The sequence below is a fragment of the Alligator sinensis genome, unplaced genomic scaffold, assembly GCF_000455745.1.
Source record: "Alligator sinensis unplaced genomic scaffold, ASM45574v1 scaffold132_1, whole genome shotgun sequence".
Lineage (NCBI taxonomy): Eukaryota > Metazoa > Chordata > Crocodylia > Alligatoridae > Alligator > Alligator sinensis.
In genome coordinates this window covers 122,027-144,331 of record NW_005842776.1, presented here as the reverse complement: position 1 = coordinate 144,331, position 22,305 = coordinate 122,027, and the positions used below count along the sequence as shown (strand labels likewise).

Sequence of the window (22,305 nt, the reverse complement as noted above, 5' to 3'; positions counted from 1 at the left end):
GATCAATGCTGCATAACAGCAGCTGCCGCACAACACAGTGACCAGTGCCAAATGGCTCATGCCAGAGCCTGTTAAAGGTGCAATTCTCCACAATCCTGACTCTGAATGCACCCTCTTGGGTGTCAGGCCTTGTGCTTTTACTTCTCCCTGGGGTGGAGGTCCACCATCCTCCAATTTTTGGAATAAGCCCCAGGCCACCATACCCAGTGCGTCTGCGCTGAATGGGTTGGTACCTGCAGTGCTTCCCAATTTTCAATCTGATAGTCATACAGCAAACAGCTGGATCATCAGAGGTCCCCTCACATTATTCAGCATCACTTACCACAGAACAGTGCACAGCTGGTCTGCTGGAGGAAGTACATCACAGCTTGCTCATCTGCATCCAGTTGGCAGCCCGAGCTGATAAGAAGCCCAACGCTGGAAAAGCCAGTGACTTTGCCAGTAAGAGTTACGTGAGGGTTCCCAGAAACAGAGCAACAGGGGGTAGTACAGGACAAAACTGAGATGCTTTGGCTGAGCTGCATGCATGTTGCACAAGGGTACGTCGTGATCTGAACACGATGGCAATGCAATCTGCAGCTCAGGGGTAGTCGTCAGCGCGGAGGTGCTTTCGGAGCAGAACGACAGAGCAAGAGAGAGAAAATAGCAAGAGAGGGGCACTTGCAGAGCCAAGCACACGTAATCTTGGCAACCTCTGCTGCGTAAAAATATTTAAAAAACCATGAGACTTTTAAAAGACAAAAAGCTTTTTTGGTTGTTTTTGTTTGCTCTCCAATTAAATACTGCTTTCTCTTTTAAGAAGTCTTTTATTTGAGAGCAAATAAAAAGAAGTCTTTTACTTGAGAGCTGGGAAGGTTGCAGCCTTCACGGCTTCTGCTTTCTTCCGTCTTAAAAAAGAACTGACTCTGCATTTCATGTGCTGTGGACTGGTTAATAATATAAGAGGCCTCCTGATTTCTAGAATGAAACCGAATTACTGGAATGATTTACCAGAAGTCATTACCTGTAGCTATGGTTGCCTCCACGTGCACCCAGACTGGCTTCTTAATGTCCCCTCCAAAAACGGCATTACTGCAACCCATGCTCTCCTCTCCAAGGTCTGTGCAGACCGTAGCGCGCTGTATAACTGTTCCTGGGTGTTTTCATCTGGGAACCAAATGTAGGTCAGTAGTCAAGGCCATTTGGGCAGAGGTTTTAGCTGTTCAGCTTCCCCATGAAATCACAGGGATCAGCCTGCCAGAATGGATGATTCAAGGGTGTAGGTTGTAGTCTAAGGCCGTAGGCAGACAGGGTTCTTTGGGTAAACCCGATATCTTTTATTAGACCAACTCAAATAGGTGGAAAATTTCTTCTGTGCAAGCTTTTGGGTAGAAATACCCTTTGCCAGACTGGGGAAGTCTCTGCGGATGGTCTGTGCTCTTCCTCTCCATCCAGGAAGAGCTGAGACCATCTGCAGATGCTTCCTCAGCCTGGCGAAGGGTATTTCTACCCGCAAGCTTGCAAAGAAGAAGTTTTCCACCTATTTGAGCTGGTCTAGTAAAAGATATTGGGTTTACCCAAAGAATGGATTATTTGCACTCAAATGCTTATGGCATCATGTGGGGATCCCTTGTTAAAATCCTACCACCCAACGAAAGAGAGAGCTGGAGATAAATCTTTTCCTCTAATGCAGCTGCCTGATTTCTGGAGAATGATCCCTGGCAGGTTTCCAGGTCTTATAAAAATCCTTAAGGACAAGTCTCCCTGCTACTTTGGAGTCAGCCAGCTTGTACCAAATGTGCAGCATTTCCTAGTGAAAGGTCACACGGGGGAGCACATGTCTCCTGGAAAAGCTCTTCCCCCCCAGTGCTTTCTGTCAAACTTCTTTTTTGTTTCTCAGGTACAACGCACAAGTATTCATAGCTGAGGATACTGCATTGTGCACACTGGTTTTACCTTCCTCTCGAGAAATGAAGGTTTTGTTTCAGCGAATAACTTCTGTCATGACCCAAAGGGTATGATTTTGTGCGCGCTTCGGCACTGCAGAATTATTTCCCGCCACATGGAGCTTTCTTTGCATGGTGCAATTCTCAGCTAGGTAGAGACAACCCCGGTGCAAAGGAGTTCCCGCCACCCGTATGTAAATTTGTTTCCCACTATTGGCTGTTTCTAAAATTATTCCCACGTGGCGGCTAGCGATTGGCTTGCTGGCCGTATAAGAGGCTTGAGCGGTTTCCGCCCAAGTTGGAGGAGGAGAAGGAGGACTTCACATCTCGTGAAGAACTCTAAGCGCGCTGTGGAGCTTAACAAACCCAGCATGTGCCTTAAGAAGGATATAGGGGCCTGATCAACCTCTAGCCTCTCCCTGTCGCCGCCTGATCCCTCGACGTACCCTTCCCTGCGCGCTCGTGGAGAGTCACCTTTCAGACTCTCATCGTGGTATCCAGCGCTCTTCTCGGGTTATTTCGTCCGGTTGATGCGACGGGCTCGCGGTTCTCGAGCTCTCAGCCGGCCTTGGACCAGAGTTCACGCTTAGAACTCTTGTCCGCTCTTCTTCTTTCCTATCTGTAACTGCAACGCAAGCAAGTTTTCCTGCCTGCACCGCGACCATCTATGGTGTAAGTAAAATAATCTTTAATCAACCGCTACACGTCCGTGCCTAATTCTAGTCCGCCGTGCTGAATTCCCCGACCCACGTGCCAGGGCTGCTGGCCACAGCCCGCTGCACGCCCCCGAAAGCCTCGGACCACTCCCGGCCCGCACAACTTCCTTCTCTGGACAACAGGTTTGTCACATGCTATCAAAGTGCATGTTTTCCGGATCCCTTGTTAGAAGATATGGGGCTGGTCCATCTTGGGAGGGTCCATTGCCCTGATCTGTAGTATCTGAGACTGAGTCTTTTCACGTATCAAACTTCACAACCCTCTTGTGCTGTTAAATGCATATTGCAGATGGGGAACTGAGGCACAGAGAACCCAAGTGACACATCTGCCATCACACAGGACATCACAGGGGGGATTTGATAGCAGCCTTCACCTCCCTGCAGGGGGGCTGCAAAGAGGATGGAGCTGGGCTGGTCTCAGTGGGGGCAGATGACAGGACAAGGAGCAATGGGCTCAAGCTGCAGCAAGGGAAGTTGAGGTTGGATATTAGGAAAAACGTTCTCACTAGGAGGGTGATGAAGCACTGGAGCAGGTTACCTAGAGCGGTGGTGGTGTCTCCATCCATTGGAGGTGTTGAAGACCCAGGTAGACAAAGCTTTGTCTGGGATGATGCAGTTGGGGCTGGTCCTGCTTGGAGCAGGGGGTTGGACTAGATGCGACCTCCTGAGATCCCTTCAACCCTCATTTTTGATCATCCTATGATCTCAGGCATAACTGGGACTTGAACTCTAGACTTTTGAGTTCTCAGTTTGTACCCAAAATATCAGACCATCTTGTCTCTCTAGTCCAGTAGTTCTCAACCTTTTTAGACTCAAGGCACCTCTCCAACACTTTTCAGAAGTCAGAGGCACTCCATTTAAAAAACAAACAAACTATATTATGCACGTTCGAATATAAGCATTGTCATTCTATTACTAATTATCCTGGTGTTAATTGATTAGATAATGATATAATTATATTCACCCCACTGGAACTGTGCTGCCCACCTCAACAGCCAGACTGGGAAGTGGCCGTGGCAGGAGCACGTCTCACCCCGCACGGCGTGTCTCCTGAAGACAGAAGCGTGTGGGGCAGTCTCAGCCCGTGGTGGTAGAGGTGCTGATGTCTGAGGACCCCGGCACATCCTCATGACACATGGGGTTGAGAACCACTGCTCTAGTCATTCTCAGTGGCTGAGATTCTGGGCTGGCTGGTCCACCTCTCTCATCCCACGAACTGCTCCTGGCCAAGGAGGTAGCATGCATGCAATTGCAGCAGCACACTTCAGGGCACTGCTCCTGCGCACGGTGGGATTGTGATTCAGACATGGCCAAAACAGCAGCTAGCATCCAATACATCACAGGGAGGTGCTGCTTTTCCTCATGCTGTGCTGGGATCAATTGTGCATTGTGTAGAGGGTTTGCAAGGTGCCTTCCTGCAGTCAGCCCCCAAGGCTTTATGTTTGCTGAGACCTCACTTGACATCTCCTCCCGGTTCAAGCTTGAGCTTTTGATGATTATGCTTTGGGCATAATTACCTAAACAGTTAATAATGCACCTGCCATATAGTCATTTTATCAAGACTGTATTCCCTGAGCTTATTTATGAGACTATCACGGGTGACAGCATCAAAGTCTTACTGAAGTAGGAGAGGTACATCACATCCAAGGCTGCCTCTTATTCACCAGGTTACAACATTAGCATAGAAGCAAATCCGTTGAGCAGGCATGACCAGTTCTTGATAAATGCATGTTGGCTGTTATGTAACCTTGTAACCTGCTGACAAATGGAGTATTTCAGGATATGCTCTGAGCCCCTGAGATTTTTGTGGGTATCAGAGCTCTACTGGCATTTTGTAATTCCCTGGTCTTCCTCCTTCCCTTGTCTAAAGATGGGCATTATAGTCATCCTTTTCCAGTATCCTGAAACCTCAGTTGACCTCCATCAGCTCTCAAAGACAGTAGCCAATCTTACCTCAGCCCCTTTCTTGGGTCTCTAAAACGAATCTTATCAGGCCCTGCTGATTTGAAAATATCTGGCTTACCTTATATTTGTTGTTATAGCTTGTATTGAGCCAGCAGTATAATCGGGAGAACTGAGCAGTATGATTGGGAGAACTAGCTTGTATTGGCCAGCAGTATCATTGGGCAAACTCTTGGACAAGTGTTTGGGCATTAAGTGCCCTTCTTCAGGTCACTGGCTTATCTTAATAATGACTAAGGTGCTCTTTCTCAATGGCAGGTTGAGTATCTACTATTGAAGGTTTTCTTTTGGGGCCAGCTGCATTGGTCTGGGGCTATATGATAGACAGAGTCTTTTGGTTTGAGTTGATATCTTTTATTAGACCAACTTGGAGGTGGGTTGATGTTTCTGGCAAGCTTTTGGATAGCACGGCATCCTTTTTCAAGCTAAGTGGAGTGCAGGAGGGGGTGACTCCCCTGTGTATACTGGGGAATCTGTCCATAGTCTGTGCAAGTGGATATGGCAGCTGCATTGCTCTGAAGCCAATCATACTTTCTGCATTGAGCAAGGAGGGCAGGAAAAATATTTTTTTGGTGGGTTATGGTATGAGTACCCGGTATGGTTGGGGTTTAGGCAGACTGTAGTGAGGACAATAGCTCCTGTCTCTGTTCAGTCCATGATTTTTCGTGTCCAGAGCGGTGATGGCGTTGAGTTCATGGGCGCGTCTTTGGAAGGTGCTTTGTAAATTTCCTTGGAGGATGAGGACTGCGAGGTCTGACAGAGAGCGGTCATCACAGCCCAAATCACCACTAATGGATCCAAACCAGGCCTGGAAAATTGATGCAAAATGTTTCAACACATCTCCACAGTCCCCACAATATCTACACCAGAAAACAAAACCAGCCCATCCCTGGATCTTACACTTGTACATCAAAGAATGTGATATACTTCATCCCATGCACAAAATGCTCAAACGGTAGGTACGTGGGAGAGTATATCCGCTTGCACAGACTATGGACAGATCCCCAGTGTACACAGAGGAGTCACCCCGTCCTGCACTCCACTTAGCTTGAAAAAGGGTACCGTGCTACGCGAAAGCTTGCTGGAAACATCAACCCAAGTTGAACCAACTCCAAGTTGGTCTAACAGAAGATATCAGCTTGAACCAAAAGACTCTGTCTATCTACTATTGAGTTACTCAGTAGCTCACATTTTTTTCTTGATGTTAACTGCACTCACTGTCTCATAGCCTTTTTGAAAAACTAAAGTGAAAAGAACATTAAACTCTTCAGCCTTCTCTGTATCCCTTGTTATTAACTCTTCCACATTTAGAAAAGCACTTCTGCTTTTGTAGGTCATCATCTTGTTTCTCATGTATTTATAACATGACTTTTGTTGCCTTTTATGTCCTTTCCTAGCTGTATTTCAACTCATGCATTGGTCTTTCCGATCATGTCCTTAATGCTTGTACTGTATTTCTATATTCATCCTTAGTAACACGGCCAAATTCCCACTTTTCAGCAGATTCCCTTTTTAGTTTCAAGTCATTGAAGAATTCATGCTTTAGCCAAACTGGTCTCTGTCCTTTGACTTCTATAAACCAGTGATGGTTGATGCCAGAGTGGGTGTGACAAGGAATTTATATACCGTTTCTCTAATATACGTACTTTGTTCCATTGTCAGAGATAAGTGCCTAGGATACTGAACTCCACCACCAGCCACTGGAGAAGGAGAGTCCGGTCAATGGTGCGCCTCTGGCATAACTGCACATCCAGAAGGGCCCGGAGGTGGGTGGCGGCAACCCTGAGCTGGCATCCCTGCTGGCCACCGTGGCCTCTCCGCCACGTCCCGATGCTGGACCTGCAGAGCCATGACACAGAAGCCTTTCATGAGAGTTTGCAACATTTCAGAGACAAGATGCTCTGCACCAGCCCATGCTACCCAACCTCAGATTGGGGGTCAGCCATGCACAGGACCATGGTAAGCCAGGCTGGGCAGACAGGCCCAGGTGGCTGCTGGCTGAGCCTCCTCCCCCCCCATCCCTGTGTGCTCTTCTGGGGCTCTGGGTGCTGCCCCACCCCCTTTCCAGGGCAGGACAGGCCAGACTCCTGGCAGCACCTGCTGTCCCAGGTCCAGACCCCTCTTCCACACCTCTCCCTCTGCAAGCCAACTTCTCTGCTGCACTGCCGCCCAGTTCACAGTGCCTGGACCGCAGGGCAGGGAGCTCCTGGACAAGTGGGATGAGGAACTGGCTGCACCCCCCCTCCCCACAGGGGGCCTGTCTTAGGCTTAGTGCAGTCCTTCCAGCTGGCAAAGTTGTGGAGCTGTCTGGTGTCCTCAGCTTGCAGGGTGTGCCATGCAGGCACATGGCCAGGACCCCTCCCGGGGAGGAGTTGGTGCTGCTGGTAGCCGGCTGTGTCATAGCTACCCATTCCTCGTTGTGGGGTCTGGGGCTCCGCAGCGGGCAGGGCAGGCACTGGCCAGGGCTCCCCGAGCTGCTGGTGGAGGCTGCAGCCGGGGAGCTGGGCAGAATGAGGCGCTGCATGCCCGAGGGTCCCTCCTCCAGTGATGTGTCACCGGAGGAGCCCGGGCGGGGTGAGGTATAACCCGCAAGGTTGCAGCCTGGGTCCTGGGGTACCAAAATATTAGTCAGTTGTCACATAAAGGGCATGGTCTCGTGGGCATGGCTGGACTGATTGATTGTGGTTGGTTACGGTGACCCACTGTGCCTGCAAAGCCTTGACCTTTATGCGGCACTGCTATGCTGACCGGTCATGCCCTTGTGCAGTCCCGGGCCTGGGCGAGGCCATGCTGGGTCTTGCATTGGCTCTTTGGGCCCCACATGGCTGTCCTGGTGTTGCTGGCCTGGGCAGCTGCCAACAGTGCCCAATGGAGAGCCACAGCATGGGACAGTCCAGTGCAGGGCCCCATGGCAGAGGCTATGCCTATGCAGGTGCAGGGCAGGCTGTTGGGGGCATGCTGCATGCAGGTGGCACTGACCCTGCTGCCAGAAGTAGCCTGCAGAGCCCTAGGGGGCTGATAGGGCTGGGCAGGAGCTGCAGCACCCTTCAGCATGCAGGTGGCTTGACGGCACTGCCTTGACGGCACTGCCAGGCAGCAGTGCTGGGGTGCTGGCAGGCAGGCACAGCAGGCCTGCCCAGGGGGACACATAGGCCCTGCAATGCCCTCAGGCTGCCTGTGGTGTGCGCTCCGGGGCAGGGGAATTGCCCCTAGTGGCTGGGCAGACCCAGGAGCAAATTTGCCCCCAGGTTGTGTCTACATGTGCATTACCTTGCAATAACTAATCCCACTTAAATTTACTGCCTGTATTTGCAGGTAGCAAGTTTAAGCATAATGAAGGGTTTTTACTGCACAGTAAGTATGCACACGTGTAGATGCGTATACTTACTGTGCAGTAAACTAGGCAACTGCATAGTAATGCGTGTTGTGTAGATGTACCCACAGATGCCTACAATCACAACCTTCTGATTACCATCTGGACTACATTGCTTAGCAGATGGTCTGAGTAGCTACAATGCACTGAATTAGCCATTAAGTGCCTGGTCATCAGGAAACAGTGTGAGCATGTGTGCAATTGCAAGCCCAAGGCAATTCCTGTATGGGGAGGGAAGGGCACATATATAGCTGTGCACACGCAGTAAACTTGTGCTTGCATTTGGACAACTTTTACAACCCCTTTGCTATGACAGCTGCAAACTCAGGAGAGAGAGAGTTCAGAGGAACAGGTTAAAATAACCAGTGATAACACAATGAGAGATTTAAGCAGCTAAGCATTCAACTGCTAGGCTACAGAGTGAAGTATGTTGCTACCTACTAGGAAGCGTGGCAACAGCACCAGTCAGTTGTCAATGCATCTTTTCATCTCTTAGTTTTGACACCTCCCAGAACCACTCTAAACTTCCCTTTCTATCTCTTTTCTTGCATATAGTTATGTCAATTAGACATGACTCACTTCCATCTCGCCACATTTGGTTAACAAAGACACACGCTTAATTTAACAGGTTTCTATACATGAGTCAATGGTTTTTTTATCAAAGCAAAATGTCACGTTATAACAACTGTTCCTTTAAACTGTGAGTAGCACGGCACTTTCCAAGAGCATCTGTGAGCACTTGCCCTCGCTTCATGTTGAAGACCTTGGCTAACAACATTTTTTTTCCCTCTGACATTGCAGGAAGTAGTGAGTTGAAGGAAACTTTAAGCAGGTGGTACCTGAAAGGGAGCTGCAGAGTCCTACCAAAGGGCTGAAAATCCCTTGAAAGATGACAGACAGCTTCCAGACCATGTCAACTATCTGCTCCTATCCTTGGCAATGCATGGGAGAATCACTGGGTCTCAGGACTCGCATTGACCTCTTCCCCTAGCAATGCTGTGGGCACGGGTAATGTTCAGTCAAGCTCACAGACGGCTGCAATTATCAGTCTCTGCAGAGAGTTAGTTTCTGATAGCAAATGCCAGGGGAGGCCAAGTCAAACAGGCTTCCCGGAAACCTTGGGTATTTTCAGGGCTTTCTAATTCCTACCCACTCCTACGTGCTCCAGTGAAGAATGTTGCACCCTGTTTTGCTCCATTTTAAAATCCCTTGTAAGTCTGTGAAATGCAGAGGCCTCTGGCACCTCATTTCTTACACGGTGCTGTTTGGTCTGTAAAGCCCTTCTGTATGAATGACGCCATGGCCACTTCACTCCATTTGGTTGCAATACGCTGCTTTGGTTTGAAGCACTGGGTGAGGCAGTGATTCTTAACCTTTTAAAACTCAAGGGTCCCCTTTTTGGACTCAAATCCCCCTCAGAAAATTCCAACTCTGAGCTTTCACTCATTTCCTGACTACGGAAAAATATTAAAGCAATTCTTCTGTTGCAAATAACTCAGCAAGACCCCCGCAGGTCAGCATGGCTCGGACACTCTGGATACCTATTTGAAATGTCTGGGTTAATTTTGTGAATCACGTGTAGGTATTTTCACATGTAGCCATGTTAATATTGCACAGCATCCTTAAAAGGACCTCTTTGTAGGCAACCCGGTTGAGAATCACTGCTCTAGTAGTCCTGCAGTCAGTTGATCTCAACCACATTTCCTGGTTTCTATCAGGCTTTGCAGACTCAGTGCCCCACACTGACCTTGTTCCAGGCTAAATAAGGACCTGATCAGGCTGGGACAGGCTCCTTTAAAAGGTTTGCTGAGCGACGGCCCCTGCTGAGGATGCCAATCCACTTTCTTTACGAGCCACACTTCACCGATTCACAGTTCAGGTTAACATAGATGCTAGGGTTGGAAGGGACCTCAACAGATCATTGAGTCTAACAGTTTATTAGACCTTTAATTGGCCCAGTGTTGTGAAGGAGGTCGGGTTGCCCTCATTTTAAATGGTATCTTCATGAAAAAGGGTCCAACTGATCTCGGGTCAGGGGAAGCAAAGTCTCTCATTTCTGCAAAAATAAGCTGAAGTCAGCAGACCGAGCTCTGCCTTTCACTTGTATGTGGCAGGCAACGATGGAGTTCACTGTAGCCCGAGGCAGGAAGCAAATATCCCTGGAGTGGAAACCGGCAGTCTGCCCCGATCAATGTGCTGAGTGGGCGAGGGCTTTGGGGAAGCTGTGGTCACCTTCTCATGCCTGTGCATTGTTTGGCTTCTTTGCTCGGGGGATTCCCATTGCTGGGGCTTTCAGGGCTGAATACTATTAATTATTATGCTGTATGATGGTTTTCACAATCAACAATACAGAACTAGCCTCAGTATAGCAGTGGCAGGGAGATGCCAATGCAAATGAGACCATGGAGAACGCGTAGGACATAAAAGAGGCTGGGCATAGAAGAGGAGAAATTGCCCTCTCAGCTCCTGTTGCAGTGTAGTGAATGCCTAGAGCACAGGGCTCGACAAAATCCTCTGCTGCCTGCCGTGGAGCTGCAGCAGGGACGGCTGCAGTCTACCGAGCTTGGGCTCATGAAAGCTTATACTGCACGTCTCTGATTCAGTCAGTCTATGGGCGCATCTACATGTGTGCTAATATACCTTAACTAAGTGTGCCCAAATTTGATACCTGCATTTGCAGGTACCAAATTTAGATATAATGAGCCTGAAATCACCATTTTTAATGCGCATTAAGGGTGTGCGTGTGTAGACGTGCACCCTTAATGTGTATTAAATTAGGGTAATGTGCATTACCATGTCTCATGTAGATGTGCCCTATCAGGTGCAAATCTAGCCGCCGTCTAGGCTAACATGGCTACTACCTACCTCCCTGTGCACTCTAGGAAGTCAGTGGAGCTGCACCAGGGATGAAGCTGGTCTATTATTGCAGAGAAAGGAAGATAAATAGCAGAATAGGAGACCACCAGCACGCTCAGAGAGCCGGCAATAGGTATATGCCCCATCTTGCAAGCAAAGGTATCATACTGATTTTCTACATGTAATTCACTGTGCCTTGCAACAGCTAGCTAAGGCAGGCAGAGAGCTTGGGAAGCCATTCTGCAGATGGGAATACTGAGGCATTAAATGATTTGCCCACGGTAAAATAGAGCTGGGGTGAGGAGCAGGAAGCCTTCCTGCTTTGTCTGTCTCTTTGAGGCAGAGCTCTGACACGCAGCCCCCCATGGAGAGAGCCATGCTGGGAGACTCCTGGACTCAGCAGGGACTTCCCTAACTCAGCTTGCTCATGTCCTTGCATTTAGCTTTCAGTATTAAGATATGGCTTTCTTTCCCTGCATAGTCCCTCTCACTTGAAAAGCTGAAAACGCTGTATAGCTCTTCCTCAGCAAGGATCATAAAATGCTTTGCAGACGACGTGGGCGAAATCCTAACAGCACCACAGAGAGGACAGAGACTCGCACACCCGCCGGCTGGTTTCACGAGTGTTTGCGGAGGGCAGAAGGGTGGTGAAAAGCCAGGAAGCTTGTGGACTCCAAAGAGGAGCCTTCTCCCAGCCCACTCCTTTCCCTCTCCCTCGCTCAAACTTCTGTCTCTTCTACGTTTGAGCCAGGCAGGGTCCAGCTGCCAGTGGGTATCAGAGCACAGGTGAGACAGGTGTGCAGTGCCTGGCCCCCATCAGCTGGAGGTGACCAAACCAGTAAAGTCCATCTGAGTCCCTGTAGCTCGGTGTTGAGGGACCCTGGGGATGGTATATGAGCAGGCCGGTAGCCCTAAATGCCCACAGGGAATTCTTCTAGCTGTTGAAATCTCTGCTGAGCATCCGCACACTGAGATTTTACAAAGGTTTTCTACTCGGTCCAATTTGGGCAAGCTCTCACAGGAGGAAGGAAACGGGCACGTCCCTATCACAAATGCCACCCGCTGGCCAGGTTTTGGGTGCTTTCTCCGAAGCGTGCGGGTGCTCAAAGACAAGGTCACAAGGATTGTTTTTGAACGGTAAAACAGCACGTTATTCCTTTATCTTGTTTCCGTGTGTCGCTCTATATGAATTGCTCATATAGTGATTGCCTGATACTTCCCATTATCGGGCCCTGTTTCCAGTTGCTGATAATACTGTGTTGCAATGCCCCAGGTCGGGGGTCTGTCTCAGGATGAATATCTTCTGAAAATGGCAGCCAAAATTAATCACTTGTGTCCCAGAACAAGACGAAGACATGACAATGTTTCTCAAGAATTATGAAGAAAGGCAGAAAGAGTTAGCATTGTTTAGCCTGGAGAAGAGAGGAGATTTCATAATGGTCTTCCAAGACCTGAAAGACAATTATATGCAGCCGAGGAAATGTAGGTTGGAGATTAGGAGGAACTGCCTAACTCCGAGGGTGGTCGAGCATTGCAACCGGCTGCCTAGAGAAGCTGTGGACTCTCCATCCTTGGACGTTTTCAAGAGCAAGTTGGACAGACGCTTGGCTGGGGTGGTTTAGTCAGGGCTGATCCTTCTCTGAACAGGGGGGCTGGATTAGATAAGGTCCCTTTTCAGCCCTGCTTTTATGATCCAATAATCATACGTTAGGAATAGTCACTGAACAGCAGCTTTCTCTGGTTTGGGACATAGATGACCCTGGCATATTGTGACACCGCACAGTTGTATGGAAGACAGAAGAGAGGATGGATGCTGTGTCGATTTGGAGCCGCAGGAAAACTGGGGAAGAATGGCTATCGCTTCAGATTTCAGAAGCTTACTATGCCTTTGGGGTGAACGCTTGTGTTTCTTGCAGGCAGGGCCATGGGATGCAATGCGTGGGAGCAGCGTTGTAAATCCTAACACAATGATCTCAGCTCTAGTTCTACGGGAAATCTCGAAGTGGGCTGTTGGGAGGAGAAAGCGGGACAAAGCCACCCTGGTCGGGAAGGGCTAGAGAAGCAGAGAGGCGCCCCAAAGAAGGAGGGAAGGGAAAGGGGCAGCATCTGGCACGGGAGGGGAGCAAGGGCACCGGGGACCTGCTAAGCGGCAGGACTGGAATAAGTGACACCACACAGGCTGGTTTCCATCAGTGCTGAATACTGGCTGATTATTGCCCCTGAGAGCAGATGACAGCTCTTTTCACAGGGAAGAGGTCTGCTTTCTGTTGTGTTTCATCTCTAGAGATTTAATTTTGCTTCTTTTTCCCCGTATTTATTTCCAAACTACAGCCCCAATCTGGAGCGGCTCCTTGCTGCAGGTTTTCTGTCTGTCAAAGGGACACCGGGTCTAGGATTTGTCTTACATGGCATGTCTGTGCCGCCAGCTGCACTGAACCATTCAATAAGCCCATTTCTCCTGGGGACCCTTTCCCAGACCACAGATCTTGTAAACAACTTCAGGGAGTTAAAACAAATCAAAGCACTGAAAGGTTGTCTCCTGCTGCCCTCTCCTGGGTTTCTGAAAGATAGCAACCCCAGAGCTCCCATTTCCCCCTCTTCTTTGCCCATAAACAAGCCTCACGTGTCATTGAATCATAGACCCACAGGCCCTGGGGGAGGGAAGGGAGCTCAGGAGGTCACATCCAGTCCAACCCCCTGCTCGAAGCAGGACCAGCCCCAACTACATCGTCCCAGCCAAGGCTTTGTTGAGCCAGGTCTTAAAAATCTCCAAGGATGGAGACTGCACCACCTCTCTGGGGAGCCTGGTCCAGTGCTTTACTACTCTCCTCTTGAGAGAGTTTTTCCTAATATCCAACCTCAATTTCCCTTGCTGCAGCTTGAGCCCTTTGCTCCTTGTCCTGTCATCTGCCCCCACTGAGACCAGCCCAGCTCCATCCTCTTTGCAGCCCCCCTGCAGGGAGGTGAAGGCTGCTATCAAATCCCCCCTCATTCTTGTCTTCTCCAGACTAAACAAGCCCAGTTCCCTCAGCCTCTCCTCACAAGTCATGTTCCCCAGCCCCTGAACCATTTTTGTTGACCTCTACTGGACTCTCCAATGTTTCCACATCCTTTCTGCAGTGAGGGGCCCACAGCTGGACACAGGACTCCAGATGTGGTCTCCCCAGTGCTGAATAGAGGGGAAGGATCACTGCCCTCGATCTGCTGGCAACGCTCCTCCCAATGCAGCCCAGGATGCCGGTAGTCTTCTTCACAATGAAGGTGAACCTCCCTGCTGTTATGAGTTGCTCATTCATGTCAAGAACAGCCCAGGTTAATTGGTATGAAAGAAATGGGATTGCCTGGAGAAGAGAGGTCTGAAGGAGAATGTGGTAACAGCCTGCAAACACTTGAAGGGGGCGTTTAAAGAGGAGGGTGATCAACAATTCTGTGTCTGCAGATGATAGGACAAGGAGCAATGGTTTTAAATATTTTTAAGGGAAATTAAGGTTGGATAAAAGGAAGAATTTTCTCACTCTGAGGGTGGTTCAGCACTGGAACAAGCTGCCCAGAGAGGTTGTTGCATCTCCATCCTTGGGGAGTTTTAAAAAGCAGGTCAAACAGACACTTGTCTGACATGGTTTCGATAGGGATAACTCTGTCAAGAGCAGGGGGTTGGATGAGATACGACCTCCCAAGGGGCCTGCCAACCTCATTTTCTATTATTCTAGTTTGGTGGGTCTCAATGTTTTTAGATTCAAGCCTCCCCGCCCCCCGTGCACTGGATAGATGCCAGATTGAGCAAACATTTGTTGAGTTGGGAGGATTAGTGTAACTCATGGCGCCTTCTGGGAAGCACCATGAGTTAGATTGGGGAGCTGCACTTCTGTCTGCACCTTATGAGAGCTTGCCCTCACTTGATGCAAGGACTAGGGAAAGCACCTCAGGCCACAGGGTTTCAACAAGTGATCTACAGGACTGAGGAAGGAATTCCCCACCCTCCTCTCCCCAGTTTGCAGTTGGCTAGAGGCAGTCTAATTTTTCCCTTGCTGCTCCTCCATCTTCCTCTGAAGCATCAGAGAGTGACTCAGGTAGAGAAGGGACTCTGGACAATCTCATTGACAAATTTTCTGACATAGGGATGTCCAGTTTCTTAGCAGCTGCGGGCCACACACTATAGGGGTGGCACCAGTGGGGCTGTTGCCACCTCTCACCACCCTGGCTATGGGGGGCCGATGCCCACCCACCTCCTCGATTGTGAGTTGCCTGGCTGCACCATGTTGCTGGCTCTCCCTGGCACTGCAGGCTATACTGAGCCCCATGGCTCTACCCTACCCTGTCTTGCCTCGTTCCCTGGGGCAGGACCTGAAAGCCAGAGAAGGGAGGGGGATCTCAGAGACCCCCAACTGCTGCAGCAGTAGATGAAGTGATGAGGAGAGCAGTGGCCAGAAGGAGTCTGGGGCTGCAGTTTAATCCCTTGGCCCATGGGCCATCAGTTGGACAACCCTGCTCTAATGTGAGAAAGAATGACAGCTTGCAGATGCCAGTCTGGTGGGTCTTGTTCACATGCTCAGGGGCATCAGAGCCACCACATTTGGGGTCAAATAAGAATTTGTCAGATTGTGGGGTTTTCCCCTTCTTTTGCTGGGATCAATTCCTTGTCATTGCAGAGGCCACAGCTGGTCTCACCTGCTCCCCACAGTTCACAGGAGTTTTGAGGACTGAAATGCTTTGGTCTTGCTGAAGTCTTTGGGCTCAGCACAGGGGTATCTGGATGAAACTCAGTGGCCTGTGATACTCAAGTGGTCAAGCTAGATGATGTAATAGGCCCTTCTGGCCTTAAACACTTTGCAACCATCAGTCTGGCCTTGATACTTGAGCCGTGGGATGAAAACCCTGGCCGTAAAGAGTCGTCATTTGGGTTTAGCTGCTTACCTTCAGGCACCCAAGCGTGGTTTTGCTTTGCCTCTGTATTTTGCCATGTGTGAAGCAGGGATCTGTAATGGCCCCAGCTGTTTCTCTGCAGAAGCTGCCGTCTCTCTGACAAAGACGTCCTTCCTAGCAGGAATGCGTGCGTCTCTTTGCACTTACTCATAGCAATACACTTTAGAGAACAAATGCTTCGCTCTCCCTGGGCAACATCCTTGCAGATGGCGGCAAGTACATTCATTACCTTTATTTTTAGCCACCCGACCTTTTGAAGCCTTCCAATCTCCAGCCAAGTGCCAACCTCATTAAAGCCCATTCAGAAGGCTTATTAAGGCCTGAGTCCAGTCCTGTGAGCAGCTCTCTCGACTTTAGCAGGGACTTCACTTGCTGAATTTAAGCTGAGCACCAAGGAGCATCATGGGTTTTTTTTTGGCTGATGTTTCATTCCCACCATCTGCATTCACTTCACAAGAAACCTTTCATTGTCCAGCTTCAAGATGGATAAACCGAAAAACCTTCTGCAGGTCAGGACAAGCCAAAGTTTGAAAGCTTTCAGGTTGCAGAACCCCACAGAAAGCACATGGGAGGAATGGAAAAAGCATGGGCCTCTGAGGAGGGAGAAAGAGGGCAGAAGCACGATAGTCTTGCGCAGGGATACCCCGTACAACTAGGTAACGCTAGAGTAGGGGTAGGTTTAGAAACGGCACGTCCATTGGAGCCATTGGTTTTGCACAGTTGACCACTGACCCCTGCCTGCTTCAGCTATTTGAGCTAGGGTTGGCAAGCCAGTCAACTGACCGGTCAAATTTTGCCAAGTGACTGGTCAGTTGACTCCATATTTTTGACCGGTCACAGATTATAGCAATTTTACAAAAACACCTTTGCACTGTTTTGTAGTTTTCTTGACAGAAATCTGATTTTTTATTGTTTTTTGACACGTTTCTTAATGGAAAATATGGGCTTATTGGCAACTTTTTAGAATTTTTGACCAGTCAATTCAGTCAAATACCCAACCCTATTTTGAACTAATCCAATGTAGCCTCCGGTCAGACGTGCCAGATGGGATCAGATCCGCGGTACGGCCAGCCTTGATTTCTGTCTCCAGCGTGCTTCCAGGTGAAGAATGCCCACAGTGGGCAGATATGGGTTCATCTGCCCCATGAAGACCTCATCCTCCACCCTTATTGTCAGAGAGTGATTTAACTCCCAAAGTGCGAGGACCTGCAGTTTTCAAGGGGACCATAAAAGTGATAATAGGCATTGTAGGCTTCAGACAATGGGAGTAAATCCTGGATCCCTCCCTGGAAAAGGGGCAGAGCGCGTAGAGTTGGGTACCACTGACTCCTGATGACAAAGGCCCCAAGCAAGTGAGCTGTTACATCTTCCAATAACTAGAGGCAGTTTCCAAAGGTGCCTCATTAGAAACAGAACCTCTAATTGCTTTTCCTTCGTAGAGTCTATAGAAGAAAAGCACAATTCAGGCCCATTTTGCTCCTGACCTCATGCCTCTGTATGGCAGTCGCCCAGAATGATGGCTTTCATTCAAAGCAGCCTGAACGAAGAGTACATTTTCTCCTACTTAAATGTATTCTGTCTTTCTTCCAACCTGCTCAACGATTTCTGCTGACACATGAAACTCCTCCTCTTTCTTTTATTGCGTTTTCATCTTTTCAGGGCATCTTCAAAAGCCCTCTTCATTCCCTATATGTCCTTGACAGCAAAGGATGATCCAGTGTGTCCTGTGCTGGTGGAAATGATGCTCGATCAAGCCAGATGAGTTTAGCTACTGCCTTGTGACCCTCCAGAAAAAGCTGTGCTGCTCTTTGTGGTGGGCGCTCTCCTTCCTGACGAAATTCAAGCCCTGCTCTGGTGAGGGCAAGTTTCTTTAGAAGCTCAAAACCGACTTTGTACATGGTCTCGTTACCTAGGTAGATGGAGCTCCTTCCACAGAGCCAAGTCTGAGTCAACCCCTTTCAGGGTGTTAGTAATCTAATGTGGTCCTAAGGTATTTGCTGCTATGAGAAAGGCCTTCTCTCAGACATGATGCTAAATGGAGGCCTGGATCATTCACAGCTCTGCACATGGTTTTGTCTGGACTAATTAGCTAGGAGAAGAGAAGACAGAGGGTGGATTTAAAACCAGCCTTCAAATACACAGAGGAGGGTTATAGAGAGGATAGCAACACTACTCTTTGTGGCCACATTGGAGGGGACAAGGAGTAATGATCTTAAATTGCAGGAAGGAAAATTTAGGTTAGCTATGAGGAAGAACTTTCTCCCAGTAAGGATGGTTTAAACTGGGTGCATCTACACATTCATTAATGCACTGTAGTTATTATGCATTAAGTTCAGTGTTTGCATAACCAAGTACTAAATCAATGCGCAGTAACTTGCACTACTGCGCAGTAGTGCTGGCGTGCATATTTTTAGTGACGTTTACTGTGCAGTAGTCTAATACTACTGTGCAGGAACGTATTAGCACGGTTTTTGCCCGCCACGCTACTGCACAGTGTTATTAGGCTACTGTGCAATTTGTGTCTCATGTAGACATGCCCACATCGAAACAGATACATAGAGAGACTGGAATCTCCATCCGTGGGAGTTTTTAAGAGCAGGTTGGATGAACACTTGGTTGGATGAACATTTGTCTGGGATGGTTTAGTCAGGGCTGATCCTGCCTTAAGCAGGTACTTGGGCTGGATGTGACCTTCTGAAGGCCCTTCCAGCATGACTTCTCTCTGATTTGAGAGAAGGCCAGAACTGAAGGAAGATGTGGGTCTTCCAATATCTTGTCAAGAGTATTTGGATGGGGATGGAAGGTCTGTTCATATAAACCAACGGGTGAAGTGTGTATGTAGGATTAAGGGTCTTAGTAATAGGATATTTAACCTGTCCACTCTAGGCTGAGCGTTATAGGAACTTGGACCAAGAGTCTTGTACTGCTGATGGCTGTTACCTGGGCTGTAGGAACTGAGCTGCCCGTTTCAGTTCAATTTTCTACATCACAAGTAGGAGTAAGAGTCTAGGGAGCGAGCCAGGACTTGCATGTTCCACGGACGCTTATGGCCCATTTCCCTCTGGCTGTACCAGTAACCCTGGTCAGTCAGCAGCGCAGTCCATCAGTGGGGGGTCATGTCACCTTGCTCCATCCCTGACAGTGGGTATGTCTACACATGCAAATGATCTGGGAGCAGTTTACACTAGAGTAAACTCTCCTGGGCAGGCATCTACACATGCAGAGACTCAGGAGCAGATTTGCTGCTCATGGCAGCAATCTGATCCTGCCCCTGCTGGTGCTGCACTGGCCGCCTGCAGCAGCCAGGGAGAGCTCTAGGTACCCCCTCGGTGCTAGCACAGGGCCAGGAGATAGCTGTCTCCTGGCGGGTGCTGGGACATTTCTCTCTGTCCCTGGGGGGCTGCCTGCTGCCAGACAGGGGTCTGCCAGTGAAGTCTGGGCAGGGACAATGTCCACCTCCCCCAGCAGAAGGGAGCTCCTGGCCCCGGCTCCCTCAACAGGAGCAGAGGACTTGGAAAGAGCTGCAGAGGAGAGACAGGTCCTAGCCTCCTGCCCTGATGGGGCAGCTAGCAGCAAGCCCCTGGCTGCGTGGGGATTCCTGCCAGGACAGGGGGACATTGTCCCCACCTGGGCGCTGGTGCTGGAGCCCACCCCAGCAGCAGGCAGCAGCCGGGGCCAGGGAGCAATGTCCCAGCCCAGAGCCAGCTGTCTCCTGGGCCCGTGCTCCTTGCCAGCCCCTGGGCTAGCACCAGGCAGGGAGGGGCAGGGGGAGCCTAGAGCCACATTTGCTCCCAGTCAGGGGCCTACCTGTGCACTACTGTGCTGTAATTACTTGTGAGTAAATTGGCTACTTGCATTTGCAGGTAGCAAATTTACTCACGCTTAGAGCTAATTATGGTGGAAGAAGCATCTGCATGTGTAGACAGTGACACTTACTGTGCAGTAATTAGCTCTAATCCTGAGTAAAGTGTCTTGTGTAGACGCACCCAGTGTTCTGGGAAGGCATAAGAGAGGCAACTAATTGTTCCAGCACTGAGTTTGCTTAGCACTAATTGAAAAGGGAGATCTCAAACTGTTCTCTGCAAGCAGTTTCAGGCGCTTCCTTCTACGGACAATCCTACTCCTTCCTTACCAGCCACAAGAGCAAACTGCGGGGCATCGTTTCATGCTCAGGCGGGTCTTTGGAAGTGCAGGGCACTCTCTCGGAGCAGCGTGCTGCTATTAACGGGGAGGTAGGTGTCCTTGTTGCCCATCTCTGTAGCTTAGAGAGTCCTTGAGACTGTCACTGAGACATCTGTGTCCACACCAGGATTTATCACTTGCTGGTGTTCAGGTCTGTGTTCTGGGTATCTGGCCTGTCAGCATCCCGCCTGATAGCCTTGATTCCCCGCTGCCCCATCCATAGCCAGATCAGACACTGATTTTATCATGTCATTTCTTCAAATAGGAAAAAGAATAGCCAAAGGTGCTTTTTGTTCTCTGTAGTAATAAGGCCTGCAACATTCAAGTTCCTGCCTGGCATCATTGCAAGATGGCCATGGGAAGGGATGTGTGACCAGAATGGTCCTCTTCTTTTGGACATGCTTTATATTGGGCTTCCATATTTAAATAGCTTTAAAAAATGTTAATTAATGTTTTATGAACTATAACAATTAACCAGAGGCCAACTGGCTGCTAGCCACCTGTGGCACTTTCTACTTGCATATAATGGACATACTGCCTGTAATGTGCTGACATCTATTAATAGTGTATTGACCCTTTAAAAAAGGAAACAACATTAAATATGAGCCCTTATTTAAGGGTTTTATGTTAATTACTAATAGGGACAAGGATGGAAATGCAGTGAGAGGTCTAACCACTAGACTACAGTCATGTTGCTTCGTGGACCAATGGATATATAGCTATTCCATGCAGAGTGCAAAAGGGTCAACAGCAAGGGTGGAAAGGACCAGGATCCTATTAAATAGCCAATACTCTGGTGGCTGGAACAGTCACCAGGAAGGTGGGAGATGCAGATTCAGGTCCCTTCAAGCCGTGGAGAGCATTGAGCCCCTGTTCATCCTGGGTGAGGGCTCTGACTATGGGGCTTTAGGTTACTTGCATCACCCCGTCCTCTGGCCATTTTGTGAGAAAGCTCCTGTGACAGCTGGAGGGTGTTCCTGGCTCTGTGTCTCCAGAGAAGACCTTTGTCCGCTTGCAGCCCTGAGAAAGATGCCGAACTCTCCAAAGAGCATTTCCTCTTGCTCCATGTGCTGGCGTCTGGGATCTCTCACCCCCCTGTGCTGTGCAGGGGGATCCTGGTGCCTAACCCGCTGCAGAGAAGTCGTGCAGGCAGCAAGGTGCCTGGAGCGAGGCAGCGTCGCATCACTTTGCAGCACCCAGGCCTGGTTGTGGCTCTAGCCTGCCTGCCCCCGCGGTGGTCCGTCAGCATTTGCCGCGATTGTCCCCAGACAGGCGCGTGGGGATTTGCCGTGGCTTCGGCTGCCCAGCAAACCTGTTGATTTGGAAGGTCCTGGACTTGTCCTGTCCTTTTCTCTGCCCCAACCCTGCCGTGCTGGCATGCTCACCCCTTCATGCACAGATGACCTCAGCTTCCACTTCTGCATCTCTGCCTCCACCCTCACCCCTCCTACCCTGCAAAGGGATGATGGATCCCAGCAGCTGCTGCTGAAATCTGCCAGCCGGACAAGACATCTCACCCGCGATGCTCGGGCAGCAGTGACTCTGCAAGCCCCGGCATCTGGGTCCCTGCTGATGGATGGGCTCAGCTGCAGCGGGGAGCCTGTCAGAGCTGTCTCATGCCATGGCTGGCACTGGCGATGGGGCTGCTCTACTGGAGGATCATTGCTGCCTGCTGCTGAAGGACGTCTGGAAGGGTTCAGAGATGCAAGAAACCCCAGTGGGCATCTGCAAATTGCCAGCTTGGGAGCCCAGCACATGCTCCGTCCCATGCCAGCCATAAGGAACAAAGCTCTCGTGGGAGAGATCAGGCCAGAGCCAGGCAGGCCAGCTGTAGAGCCTGCAGGCATGATGGCTTCGGTCTGCGGCCTGTCCCCATCTCCCCCATGCACCTGGGCTCTGAGCAGGATATCAGGGATCCCCGAGTAAACCAGGAGCAAGCTACAGCCTGCCAGAGGCAAACAGTGCATCCTGATTTCTCTCTCCACATCCAGCACCTTTCTCCTTTCTACTCCTCCAAGAGACCTCACTTCTACTGGCACCAGAGCTTTCCCCTTGGAAATCAGGCAGGCCCTTCCCAGGTCACTGCCGCAGTGATGATTCAGCTTCCATTTCTTCCCTCCCTTGCTTTTTCCTCTTCTGCTAGTAGGGTCAGCATTGCAATCAATTCACCTTGCCATCGCTGCTCACCGCTGGGCTTTGCAAGGACGTCCAGTACTGCTACTTCCTGCCCTGCGTCATTCCTGTCTGGTTGGTACGGAGGATCAGCTATGCAAATGGTACCGATCAGAAACCCATTACCGGCTCGGTCCCTAAATGCGTAGCATTAACAGGCAGTCTGCAGTAGAGGGAAGTGTGGAGCAGCAGCTCG

At 49.8% G+C, this 22,305-nt stretch overlaps 1 protein-coding gene and 1 long non-coding RNA gene across 2 annotated transcripts in view; both read right to left on the bottom strand.

Annotated features, from left to right (window-relative positions):
• LOC102377766 overlaps positions 1–474 on the bottom strand; it is a 29,655-nt gene extending 29,181 nt beyond the window's left edge. Inside the window, exon 1 of the mRNA XM_025216951.1 lies at positions 323–474. The gene's annotated coding sequence lies outside the window, so the exon portion shown is untranslated. The remainder of the gene's footprint in view (positions 1–322) is intronic.
• Positions 475–4,954: 4,480 nt separating this feature from the next.
• Positions 4,955–15,909, bottom strand: LOC112552118. The gene is made up of 3 exons (XR_003096479.1): positions 15,747–15,909; positions 6,250–6,442; positions 4,955–5,411 (listed from the first exon to the last, which is right to left on the bottom strand). It is a non-coding gene; the product is annotated as an uncharacterized LOC112552118 (long non-coding RNA).
• Positions 15,910–22,305: the final 6,396 nt, after the last annotated feature.